Source organism: Podarcis cretensis, assembly GCF_951804945.1.
Source record: "Podarcis cretensis genome assembly, chromosome: 6".
In the NCBI taxonomy this organism is placed as follows: domain Eukaryota; kingdom Metazoa; phylum Chordata; class Lepidosauria; order Squamata; family Lacertidae; genus Podarcis; species Podarcis cretensis.
This window is the reverse complement of record NC_137175.1, coordinates 51,900,631-51,913,951: the sequence shown is the minus strand read 5'-3', so window position 1 is coordinate 51,913,951 and position 13,321 is coordinate 51,900,631. Positions and strand designations below refer to the sequence as shown.

At 41.4% G+C, this 13,321-nt stretch overlaps 1 protein-coding gene and 1 long non-coding RNA gene across 12 annotated transcripts in view; one reads left to right on the top strand and one right to left on the bottom strand.

Moving 5' to 3' along the window:
• Positions 1-13,321, top strand: part of LOC307218325 — a 259,902-nt gene that overhangs the window by 25,991 nt on the left and 220,590 nt on the right. The window lies entirely within an intron of this gene.
• The window catches only part of ST3GAL3 (ST3 beta-galactoside alpha-2,3-sialyltransferase 3), a 189,680-nt gene that overhangs the window by 31,816 nt on the left and 144,543 nt on the right, over positions 1-13,321 (bottom strand). The window lies entirely within an intron of this gene.

Genomic DNA, 13,321 nt, shown 5'->3' with positions numbered 1-13,321 from the left:
TCTTAACCCCGGGCTTTTGACACCTGAGGTTTGTATTTTTAGGACCCACCTTATTTTTGTATCTAAGTTCTTCTGTACTGTTTTAAATATTGTGTAATATTATGTTTTTATAAATGTAACTCACTCTGGGGCCTTAGGGTGAAGGGCGAGTACTAAAATGTGACAATTGTGATAGCAGTAAGTAACCAAGAAATACATTAACAGATAAATGTGAATGGTGGGAGTTGTAAGTCAGCAACATCCAGAGGGCACCATGTTTGCTACCCGTTTTAATGGCTAAGAGCATTAGAAGAGCCCTGCTGGATCAGATCAAAGGCACCCTGATTGTCTATGGGAAGCCTGCAAGCAGGCTCTGAGTGCAACAGCACTCTTTCTATTGATGATTCCCAGAAACTGGTATTCAGAGGCATACTGCCTCAGATGCTAGATGCAAAACCATGATGGTTGTAGTCATTGATAGCCCTATTCTCCATTAATTTGCCTAATTCCCTTTTAAAGCCATCCAAGTTGGTGGCCATCACTAAATCGAGTGGAAATATATTTAATAGATTATGTGCTGTGTGAAGAAGCACTTCCTTTTGTCTGCCCTGGAGTCAGCTCCACTGGACATTAGACAGGTGGGAAAAGCCTCTCTATCCACTTGCTTCTCACAATGGATACCTTTTTTCATGTTTCTACTTACTTGCTCCCCCCCCCCCCCCGAACTAAAAACCACCAAATGTTGTAACCTTTCTTCATAGGGGAGTTGCTGCAACCAGAAGTACATATAGTATTCCAAGTACAGTCACACTGTATAACTGAAAAAACAGCACTATCCTATTGGCAGTTTTATTTTCAATCCTTTTCCTAATGATCCTCAAGATGGAATTTGCCTTTTACACAGCTGCTGCACACTGGGTCAACACTGTAATCAATATCCATCATAACCCTGAGGTCTCATTCCTTGTCACTCACCACCAGTTCACAGCCCATTGGCATGTACATGAAATTAGGATTTCTTTCCCCAATATTCATCACTTCACATTTGCTTACACTGAATCACATATCACTCATTCACTCAATTTGGAAAGATCCTTTTGGAGTTCCTTGCAATTACTTTTTGTTTTTATCAACCTGAACAATTTGGTGTCATCATCAAACTTGACCGTATCCGTTCTCACCTTGACTACAAGTAATTTATAGTCAAGTTAGAAAGCATCACCAATACAGAACAACAAACCCCTGTGTTGCAAACTTAACACAACAAACAACACAAGCAACACAAGGACCAGAATACTAGATAGTACTGTAGTTCTTATTGCACAATATACATGATTTAGTACAACAAAAACAAAATGTGTACACTTGTAAATTCTCTAATATATTTGAAAACAAATGAACACACATCTGTCAATCTTTGAAAGTCCGTAGAAGTATAATAAGTCTATGGTTGAAACAAAGTAATAGAAGCTATCCTGTGGGCTAAGCGGTAAACTTTTTAGGCGTTCATGGTGCTGAGGTAGTAAATGAATAACAATGTAGGACAGTGATCCCAGATAATCTGACTGTTTTGCTGGAATCTTCTTCGGCACAACCAATAGATTAGAAAAATGCACAAGGAGCAGTGGTCATGAGGACATGGAAATGAAACTAACAGAACATAACACAAGGCTTGATTCTAACAAAAACAACTATAGTAACAGAAGAATTAAGCCAAATCCATGACAAACAGATAAAAGAACTGGAAAAAGAAAATATAGATAAAAGCAACAAGCTTGAAGATGCATAAAACTTAAATAGGAGAATTAATTTACACTCTTTTTTTTTGATGAGGGAGTGGAAGGAAGGGAATGATCCTGCACACTTCATTGCCTCATAGCTGAAATCACTGCTTCCAGCCCTCATAATCTCCGGATGATTTTGAACAGGCACACAGAGCACTTAGAGCCAAACTAGATGCGCTAATAATCTGTCCTAGTATAAGGCAGCTAGCTACCTTTCATAAGGAGATGGAAAATCCAGTAGAATTTTATGTGGCCCAAAAGCCTATTCTGCAGTTTATATTTATATTATAATAGAATGTCTTTAAGCTACACACATATTTTCAAAATGAAAGGTAGGATTCTAGAGATTTTAAATTACATGCTTTGAGTTTAAAATGTAAAGTAAACTATTTTAAGCTCCATGGCAAACTGGCACCACTGCAAGAAGTGGAGATACCAACCTTTCCCACAGGCCGGTTACTCACTGGCATGAAGGCACAACTGTACCTATTCATTGGTTGAGGGACTGCAGGATTTGAAAGATGCTCCACTATACCAGAAGAACAACAAATATGCCACTGCCATAATTGATATTTATGTATGTATGTATGTATGTATGTATGTATAAAGCACTTTAATTTTTAAAAACCTCTAAGTGGAGTACAACCTAAAAACAACAAACAGTGTAATTAAAACAAAAATACATCAGAAAACCAGTAAAACAGCAATACAAGCATATGAACACAAGAATTCAGGAGAGTCAGCCAAATGAAGATAGGGTCTGATCTTATAGGTCAGGGAAAGACTGCACAAGAAGTCTGGAGCAATTGATGGTTGCTGCTTCACATAAAACTGAGCCAATAGTGGATAATCTGGTGAAAGTCATCTGATATATCAGTGGTACATACTGCTGGCAGTGCTATTATGGCAGTGAAGACACCCCAGTTGAAACTGGATGTACTCATGGGTGGGTTATGGGCAGTACATGGGACGAGAACGCTATACCTCTTTAATCCACAGAAACACACCTCACTAATGGCACACCTTTGCACCAGCCCCAGACCTGGAGCAAAGCTCCCTTCTATTGACTTCAATGGGAAGTAGGAAAATAAAAGAAACAGCCCTGCATTGACAACTGCCTAGCCACAACAAGGAACAGGACATGGTGTAGCTTAGAACCGCATCACAGCACACAGTATAAAAACCCCACAGTGAAAGATCACAACTCCAAGGGTATGTGCTATGGGACTACAACTCACAGGGGAACTTTGGTGATGGGAAACAGAGAGAAACAGGACTTTGCACAAAATAGCCTGACCTCACAACACACATTACTAATATTTCCATGATACTACACTTTGAAACTCCAGACACAAATGTTCAACAGCAATTCCCATTCCACTCCAATGGGGGAGGGCAGGACAGAGTACCCTGTATAGCTAACAAGAAGGATCACATATTATAATAATGTATAACTGCTGCAGCAATTTTATATGTCTCGCACCCTTTACTGCATTTTTTCTCAACTGTATTGCACTAGCAGTGTTCCATCCCAACAGCAGATAGCAGTGCCTCCCCTATCAAATAAACTCTCTGCTGGCAAGGGCGAGGCACTCTGATCTAACCATTGCTGCTACTGGCCAAACACTTGTGAGAACTTATAACTTGCAGTATCACAGCCTGTATGCAAGCTGTGCCTGCAAATGTTAGAGTTCCCCTGCAAACTCCATGGGGAATGTGGAAGTATACTCAGGTGGTGATGGGGAGGCTGATGCATGAGTACTAACTAAGCACCCATGTGATACCTCCATCTCCTCTCTAACCTTAAAAAAATCATACTTGTATCTAGGTCCAGGGACTATGTGCGCCTGCTCCTAATTATTGCTTTTTATTTCTGTTCTGTTACTTCCTTTGCTCTCTGCAGGCTGCTCTCTCCCAGATTTAGAATATATCCCACACTCCATTCCATGCTGATCGTGAGAGAGGCCCACCCCATGATCAGCAGCAATAACCAGGATGTTCCCCGCTGTTCCTCTGTGGGGTTGTTGAACTAACCATTCCAGGCAGGCTTCTGTATCCTTTCAAGTTCCATGACAAACAGTAAGTCTTCCAAATTTGGTTTTGTGCCATAAGAGACATTGCACATGCTACCCTGCTGTCTATTCAACCAGTGTCCAAGGTACAAGATAGTTTCAGACTGCCCCACACATTTGCCTTCCCCTTTTCAGGATCTCCTTCATCCCAGATACTGTTCAGAAAGAGCTCTGGCACTGCTGCATGCATTGTTGCTAGAGTGATTGGTAAGGAATCCTTTCCCCCACCCTAGTAGGATCTGCCTTCAGTGCAGTGGTTTTCAACCAGTGTGCCATGGCACTCTGGGGTTCCATGGACAACACTGGCCTCTGTCCCTCTTTCCTTCCCTCCTTCCTCTGATGCCCTCTCATTTCTCTGCCTCCCAAAGGCTTGAACAGCTGTTTGCTGCAGCAGCCCTGGCTACAAGCTCCACAGGCAAATGGTGCCTCTGGGGCTGGTCAGGAGGTGTTGGCTGCCAGGAGCTGAAGCAGCCTGTCGGCAAGCAAGCAAGTGGGCAAGGTACCCCAGCCAACCAGTCTGCCAGCCCTTGCTGTTGGGAATGGACAGACATGTCCCAGGCCCCTGTGGGGCAGAGTGAGGAGGCATCTCTCTTTGGGGGCAGCTCAGAGACGGGGGGGGGGGGGGGGAGCAGCAGCTGCCTGGAGGACTCCCAAGGAGGGGAGAGAAGAAGCAGCTGAGGGAACACTCCACAAGGGAGGTTGTTCAAGAAAGGGGGACAGCAGGCAAGAGGTGACATAACAGGGCTCCTGATCCGCACAGGGGTGCCCCAGAAAGATTGTAATTGGTTAAGGGAGCTGTGGACTCAAAAAGACTGAAAACCTCTGTACTAGTGGAATGGTGGAATGGCAGTAAGTTTGATGGCCTTGGGTGCAGTGCTCCTCCACCCACTGCTCATTTAGTAAAGTGTTCATTGGACTTTAAGGGGACAGGCATTTCAAAGGTGCACAAGAGAAATGAATGTTGCTGCATGAGTGCATCATTATTGAGAAATTCCATTTATCTGGAACACTACATATGACCAGAACTGTGTACCTAGTTTGGTTTTGCTCTGAGCAACGTGTGTGGTGCTACTACAAACATACCAGAGGAAAACAATCTTACTCCCACAGCAGTAGCCAAGTATGTGAGTGGGTATTTGCACAATCTGCAACAGAAGCGCAAGTCTAATTAATTCCCAGAACCTTTGCCATATCTGACACAAGCATATAGTCCAATACCTATATTCAACTATTAATTAATGAATTAATTTCAAGAAAGGGGGAAAAGGCTTCCTACAGCAAACATCTTCCACCAGTAATTGGATTAAGTCTAAAAATGCATTCTTCTTTTCCTTATGAGGGACACCTCAATCATCCGGTTGTGAGTTCTGATTAGTCACAGATCCCTTGTGGCCTCTTAACTGTGGTGGACAAACTGTCTTGTGATGCTTACCAACAGTCACTGCCTGTGCCCTTTGCCATTCAAAGCTGGCTTGCCTTTGGCCACCCCATCATCGCAGGAAACTAAACCTGCTTTATGGATGTTTGTAGATAAGAGGCAAGTTATCTGACATCCAGCCAGATTGGCCACCAAAATAAGTAGTACTTAGCTTCTGCCAAAAACCTTGGATTCATCTGCAAACATGCCTCTGGTCAAAGTCAGGAAGCCATTTCTTACAGACTGCTTCTTTGGGATGGGTAGCTATTAGAATCTCACTGCTGCTTTGGCCCTTGTCCAAAGATGGCTGTGTGTGCTCTGTACGGGTGTCCTACACAGGAAACTGTTGGAGCTGTAATTTGAGGGCTCCTCGTCTTCCCCTTTTGTGCATTGTGCTACAAATGCTGGGTGTGAGTAGCAGAAGTGGATTAAAACTTCTGCATGTAGGACTGGAAAAAGTGGGATCATTGCAGGCTATGTGATTGGGGCTGATGGAGGGGAGGTGCTATGGAGCTGTGGGGCGTGTGTCCCCATCATCATAAATTAATTGGCTCTCTCCATGTGCGGGTAGCATGTGTGTGGCAGCACCACAGATCCTGATTGATGGGGCACTTGCAGAGTCTACTGAGACTCTATGGTCATGTCTTCTATTTTTATGAGGTTTTTAAAATATTTTCTAGTTGTTTATCTCCCCCTCCCGCCCAGGGCCGAGAATATATTGGATATGGTGGCTGTTGCACTGGTATAGTGCCAGAGTAACTCCCACTACAATCCCAATAGAGTGTGAGTATAGATTTCATTTCTCGATTAGATGAAGATAATATAGCCTGCGTGTGGAGAAGAAAAAGAAGATAGGAGCATATATCAGAAATCTGTGTCTCCTTTGCTGCTGCTATCATCATCATCATCATCATCATTCCCCACCCATCCGATTGGGTTGCCTCAGCCACTCTGGGCAGCTTCCAACAATGTCTTCAGGCATTGTCTCCATTGGGAGGGTATCTTACAACAAATTCGATAAATTAACAGTGAAGAGAATGGAGAAAGTCAAAGATCTAGCATTTCTTCCAGCTTCTGAGGCTCAAATCAATGTCCTTTGAAAAGGAAATAATTTTAGAAATCTTTTGTTCAACATATACTTGAGGTATCATGCAGAATAAGGGGCATATGACAGACACATTACATAAGAATACATTTTTATAACAGCAAATATAATCCAAATCACAGAAAAAGGCAGCTTAGGAAGGGTGATTTTGAGCAGGAATATGGCCAGCAAGGAAAGAGTTAAAGTGTGCATTCACACAGTCTCAGCTATTTCATGGAAAAGTACAGCCCCTCAAGATTGCTTTTCATTAAACAGACAGACTAACATACACCCCTGGCTGGGTCCTGTATACAGTAGTACCTCGGGTTAAGAACTTAATTCATTCTGGAGGTCCATTCTTAACCTGAAACTGTTCTTAATCTGAGGTACCACTTTGGCCAATGGGGCTTCCCGCCGCCGCCACACGATTTCTGTTCTCATCCTGAAGCAAAGTTCTTAACCTGAGGTACTATTTCCGGGTTAGCGGAGTTTGTAACCTGAAGCGTCTGTAACCCGAGGTACCACTGTACATGCTCTTGTATGCAACGTCCAGTTTGACTAAATAACTGCAGAAAAGTGCATTCTATGGCTTAAGATCATGCTGAACAGATACAAATACAACACACATTTACAGCAGGTAAACAAGCCAGGTCATGAGCACAGCATCAATATGTATCAGCTGAATTCAGTCACTCCTATGGATGTCATTTCTCACTAGAGCAACAAACTGGCTGAAAGGACAACTAAAGCCTAGCTCATGAATTACCCAAGACCACACAGAGAGCTAGATACTATCTCTACTAACATTAGTTTCCATTCTGTATAATTGGAATGATAGTGGCAAGGACAGAAAAGATAAGAGTGTGAATTACTCTGCGTAATCAATCTGCTACAAAAAATGATTTATAAGGATGCACCCGGAATGCTAATTAGAAGTAGTGGTCTTTAGTTATTTACCTGAAAGAATTATAAGCTGGAAGATGCCTGTCCTGGTTTTGTGCTGGGACATGTTGGAGGGTTATGCTGGCACTATGCACATAATAAAAACTACCACATAGATAACATTTTCAAAAGTAGGGGGTTCATGGCTTGGCTTTTGAAAAGCAGGGGGTCTGCAGTACTTAGCTAACTGGAAACCACTGCTCTAGTGGAAAGCATACAAACAGGGGGCAAAACAAACCTCCCCAGGGCAGGGTGTTCCAGAGTATGGGAGTGGGAGCAGATAAAGTTTCTTCTTTGTATCAAAACATGTATTTGAACCGACAAGTGGATCTCTATGGATGACCTTAATGAGCAGGGTGATTCAGACAGTTTTCCCTCAGATATCCTGGTCCTAAACTGGTATGGGGCTTTAAAGGTCCAAACCAGCACTCTGAACTGGGCCCAAAAGACAATATGGAAGCCAGTGCAGTTTGAGCAGTGGGGTGACATGCTGCCAATACCCTACCTTAAAGTCCTGCACCAAAAGTTTCTTTTATGCCCCCAAATAATGCTGACAGTGTTAAGGGAAGGAGAAAGATTTGATGGTCTTTCCCTGAAAGCTTGGCTTACCCATTTCTCAATCCAGAGGCATATATCACTAAAAAGCCTACAACACACTGAAGCTTCCCCACTTTCCACACACCCTATCCAATTCTGCCTAGAAAGCAAGTCTCACACAACTGAATGAATCTTTCAGCCATCTTTGCTGTCTATGCACGATTGTACCTCACAGTATTCTCCAGATTCATCTGGCACAAATTATAGTCTCAAAGTGGAGAATGTTCCTGCATTTAACCATTTATTAAATCCTGGAAGAAACACTTTGAGATCAGCCTTGAACCATTTCACTCAGCCTTCTCAACCCTGTTGAAAACCCCCCTAAAATTACAAAGTTAATTGGCAGCACATTGTTACCATATGTGGTGTGCTAGCAGCGCCCTGAAGTTTATTTAAGCTTGGAAAGAGGTATGGAATATTACGGCCCTTTATAAGGATTTCAGATTGGCCCTAGTTATTAAGGAGATGATCTACCTCAAGCCTCTGCCTGACCTTATGCTTAGCTGGTGCTTTTTTGTACAATTCTGGACATGCTCAAGATAGGCACTTTGTGAGAGGACTTTCATTACATTTTATCTTTCATTAATTCCCTTGTACCTTTTTCAATTAAGTTCTTGACAAAAAGAGGAGGTTTGGTTAACTGACTCTTAAGATACCAGAACGATTAAAGAGCAAGCTGCACATTACATGAAGAGGACTCTGCAGTCTTTATGGCAAAGATTTACCCTTGGCATCCATTTGGTAGGATGGTGCTGCAAATCACTCCTATTCCCACTGCATCTGCTCTAAAGTAATACAGTAACAAGCAGCTCATAGGTGTCACAGTCTATACAAAGAAAGGTACAATGCTTTTGTGAGAAACCCTGTTTCATAGCCAACCTCCTTTTCCCTGGGGTTGCTTCATACATTCCAGTTGTGCACTAAAGTATAACTCATGAGTACATGGAGGTCCCAAGTGGTTGCAAACAAGTTCTCAGATGGGATTGTAATTGTCCCTATGTGTAGCACAAGATCCTAACTTTCTAAGGTCCTACACCTGCATAGCTAATTCTGCTTTTGTTCAAAGCATCTGACCAAATAGTTTACCGTTTACTTCATCTGATAGAGGCCATTGGCAAAAATCTGTTTTCCTTAAAGTCTCATAAACTAGATTTTTTTAAAAAATGCCCAAGCATACTTTCATAAAGTTAAACATCAGGTTCTAATTAAAGCCCTCCTTGGTTGATTTTACCAATTTGATATTGTAACAAAACCTATCAAAACCTCAGAAAGCTCAATTCAGAGCATGTTCATTTCTGCAGTCTCTCTTCTACATTCCAAAGAAATTTAATTGTATGTGTATTTAAGATAATGTTTTTCAAAATAAAAATAAACTGAGCAAAAAGAGGCTAGCAAAAAATTGTTTTGTCACCCACCATACACATCGAAACCCCTCATCAGAAGCTGTTTTGTTGATAAGAATGAAAGTAGGGGGAAATGGATTCTCTGAATGTATACATGCATAAGTTGGATAAGGGAAATCCTTGCTAAAATAGAAAATCTTCTCACAGCAGTGCCTCTGTCTCAAGAGACAATGGAATTTGCCTCACGGGATGAAGTCAAACTGCATAGTGACTTCCTGGGAATGCAAGCCTGGGCAATGTATATGGAGATCCTAGGCTGCCCAGATGACAAAACCCCACTTGGCATCAGCTTGGCTGCAAGAGTTGCTGGAAGGAGGCATACAAGATACCATCCAACCGTCTTAGGGACTCCACTCAGGATTTGTGTCAGGTTTATTCCTTAGCCTTTTCTTCTCCTGAAGATTTTTCCAGAGGGATTACTCCCAAAGCCTTTCTGTCACGAATAAAATCACCCCTCTTGACCATTGGACCCACTCAATCTGCCAGAGCCTGTCTTCACATGTAGGGAAAGTCCCTGACTCACTAAGAGTTTGAGACCTATCAGCTACCTTCACCTGGTTTAGCCGGCCAGCCAAAGCTGTTTCCAGAGGTGTGACTGCTGTCACATGCTGACAGCATCTAGGAGCCACAGGTGAAAGCTGAGTGCAGGCGAGGACCAAAGGTGGACAAACTACCCCACAAGAAGAAGAACATCTCCCCCACCAGAAGATCAACTGTCAATCAACTGATGTCACTAATACATCAGGAGACCCATTTTCAACCTGTGCAATGCTTTGAAGCCCCACTTCTCCTGACAATCAGCCGGTTGTTCTGGTACAAGAATATACATGCTACTAGGGGCAGAGCATATTTGAGAAGTTAAATTGCAATCACTCCTTCCCTAGAGAAGCTAGACTGGCTCCTTCTTTGTTGTCCTTGTGCTGGCTGGTGAAGACTTTCCTGTTCCAACAGGCTTTGGGGCTTTTAACGAAAGGGCTGGTTTTAATAGATTTCATATATGTTTATAGTCAGCACGCAGAATATAAAAATGACCATCAGAAAATACACAATTAAAGTATTCTACTATGCATTCTGCAATCATATTTTCAGCATATCTGTAAATAATGAGTTGCTTTGCTGTGTGTTAAAATCCAGCCTAATTGAAAATGAAAATGAAATAATGCAAGAAGTCTTCCTGATGTTCAGTTCTGACTAATTTCCCACTTCTGAAGGTTAATTTTTAGGGGGAAAGAGCTCTGAATGTCTCATTTTATCTCTTATGTATGTAGAAACTAAACACCTGGATTACTGTATTTTTTGCTCTATAAGACGCACCAGACCACAAGACGCACCTAGTTTTTTGAGGAGAAAAACAATAAAAAAATATTCTGAATCTCAGAAGCCAGAACAGCAAGAGGGATCGCTGCACAGTGAAAGCAGCGATCCCTCTTGCTGTTCTGGCTTCTGGCTTGGCCGCACAGCCTGCATTCGCTCCATAAGACGCACACACATTTCCCCTTACTTTTTAGGAGGGAAAAAGTGAGTCTTATAGAGCAAAAAATACGGTACTTACATTTGTTTAAGAAAATAGTCAATCTCAGTAGTATCCCTGGCTTTCTCATCATTCTCTTTGAGTCGTTTTGGGTGCAATTATTCTTAACGACTGGAAGTGCATCTTACACCAAATTTGCATGTTCTTGATTTCAGAGTCTAATCACTAGATATTTTTTCTCCATGTCTGTCTGAATAAATAAACTGATTGAATTTCATCACATGACTCTTTGCCATCTAGGTGGTCTGACTCACTCAGTCTCTAAGAAGCTTACTGCCTAGTGCTCTCTCATAGCAGGCCATGGCACACCTTTAGAAATCCCACCTAGCAAAGTGTATTCATTCCAAGTCTCCCATTTCATGAAAAAAAAAACCTTCAAAATGTAGTGTGGGGGTGGAGTATGCCAGAAAAGGAAGGGGAATGAACTCTCACGGGTCTGGGCTGATTCTTCTGTACAGGAAAATTGCAAAGGCTGGGATTGTTTACCTTAGAGAGGAGATGACAAACATCTCTATAATTACAAAGTCCAACAGGAATGCAGAGGGGCAATATCTAGCCTGCCTGCCTCATAGGATAAAAGAATAAGGGCCATTCTGTGAAGCAAAGAGTGAAAACTGAGATGAGGAAATATTTTTCTGCACAATGTCACCTTTAGATTGGTTGTCACTAGTACAAAAAAGTAGGATAACAAATTTATGAGGATTAAAAAAAAAACACCACACAACTATGAGAATATACTTGGGTATATACTCAATAAAAAAACAGTTTAACTGAAAATGATTCCAAATATTAATCAAGAAGCTTTTCAAAAGACATTATCTACCTTGCTGGAGGAACAAGAAAAAACATACTGTGGGGAAGGTGTTAAAATCTTCTTAACAGGCAACTTGACCTGGCTCTATGCAACAATTGTTTATCTTTTACCCATTCCTTTGAATCAGATAATGCAGCCTAATGATGAAGACAGAATGCTGAAGCACAGAGCTGACCTAGCTGGGCAATTTGTCCTCTTCCAGCAAAAGAAACCCAGATATTTAAAAGGCATATGAGGAAGGGTCTTGGGAGGATCATTTACTTTTTCTATATATAATGATAGGAATATATTGTAACAGAAATAAATAGGACCTGAAGAGGCTTAAGGAATGTCTGCATGGTTTCCCATTCTATCAATTCTAGTACAGTGGTACCTCGGGTTAAGTACTTAATTTGTTCCGGAGGACTGTTCTTAACCTGAAACTGTTCTTAACCTGAAGCACCACTTTAGCTAATGGGGCCTCCTCCTGCTGCTGCGCTGCTGGAGCACGATTTCTGTTCTCATCCTGAAGCAAAGTCCTTAACCCGAGGTACTATTTCTGGGTTAGCGAAGTCTTTAACCTGAAGCGTCTGTAACCTGAAGCTTATGTAACCTGAGGTACCACTGTATAGTGATGGAGCGTATCTCAGACATAGATGAAAATTCTTTTCTGTGTCCTCTAATCAGCAACTCTGTTCCATCTACAAATTACCTTATACTCTATGCTTACTCACACTAACATACTGGAGAAATTAAGGGAACATTTTTGCTGTAATCCCTCAAAGTGAAAGGGAGTCCATTCCTGAGTGAAGGACGTAAGAATGATGAAAATGGAATTGAGTTGTTTTTTATATTTATTTACTATTGAAATTTGTATACTGCCTTTCATCTGAAGATCACAGGGCTGTTCACAATATTAAAATGAAAATGAGAACATAAAATACATAATAAAATGAAAATATCACCATCCCCTCTAATACAAAACTTAGGTGATTCCATGCCCATCAGTATGGAAGCAAAACAAGTCCATCATCCAAACAAAGGTGGTAATTCTGCATATTGAGGAGATTCCCCAAATATTCAGAAATATATTATTTCATTATTTAAAATAATAATATTAATAATGTGAAAATGCCCTAGCAAGGACCTATAAACTTCCAGTACCTACAGAATCTTGAGGGAAGTTCAGCCATGGTTTGCCAAAGGTGTTGGTTGAAGAAATAAAAAAGAAAACTGAAGGAAGAAATAGGCCTGCTTAAGCCTAACAGCTTACTTATAGCATCCAAGCAAGAAGAGTAGCATTACGTGCAGATGTGTGCCATCAGGTAAAAAAATGATCACTCCAGCATTATATGAGCCCACAAACAGTGCTGTAAGATTCCTGTTAATTGGCTGGAATCTTGAAACCTGCTTTATATATCTTGAAGGAGGGAAAACAATGTACCATATGTGTATTGATGCAATTTAAAACATATAACACATCTGACCACATCTGACCCAGTCATACCTGTTTTCTGTGAAATGCTGCAATTTGTATTCCTCATTTGTGAAATCTATTTTTAAATCACCTTTCTGATAATTACTATTACAGCTTCTATCTAACATTTAGCACCAGTATGCTAGACACTGCACAAACACAGAAGTTACAGAGTCTCTGACCAGAGAAATTACCTCTATTAGATGAGTGTGGCTTTGGGAAAGGACTACGGATCATGGATT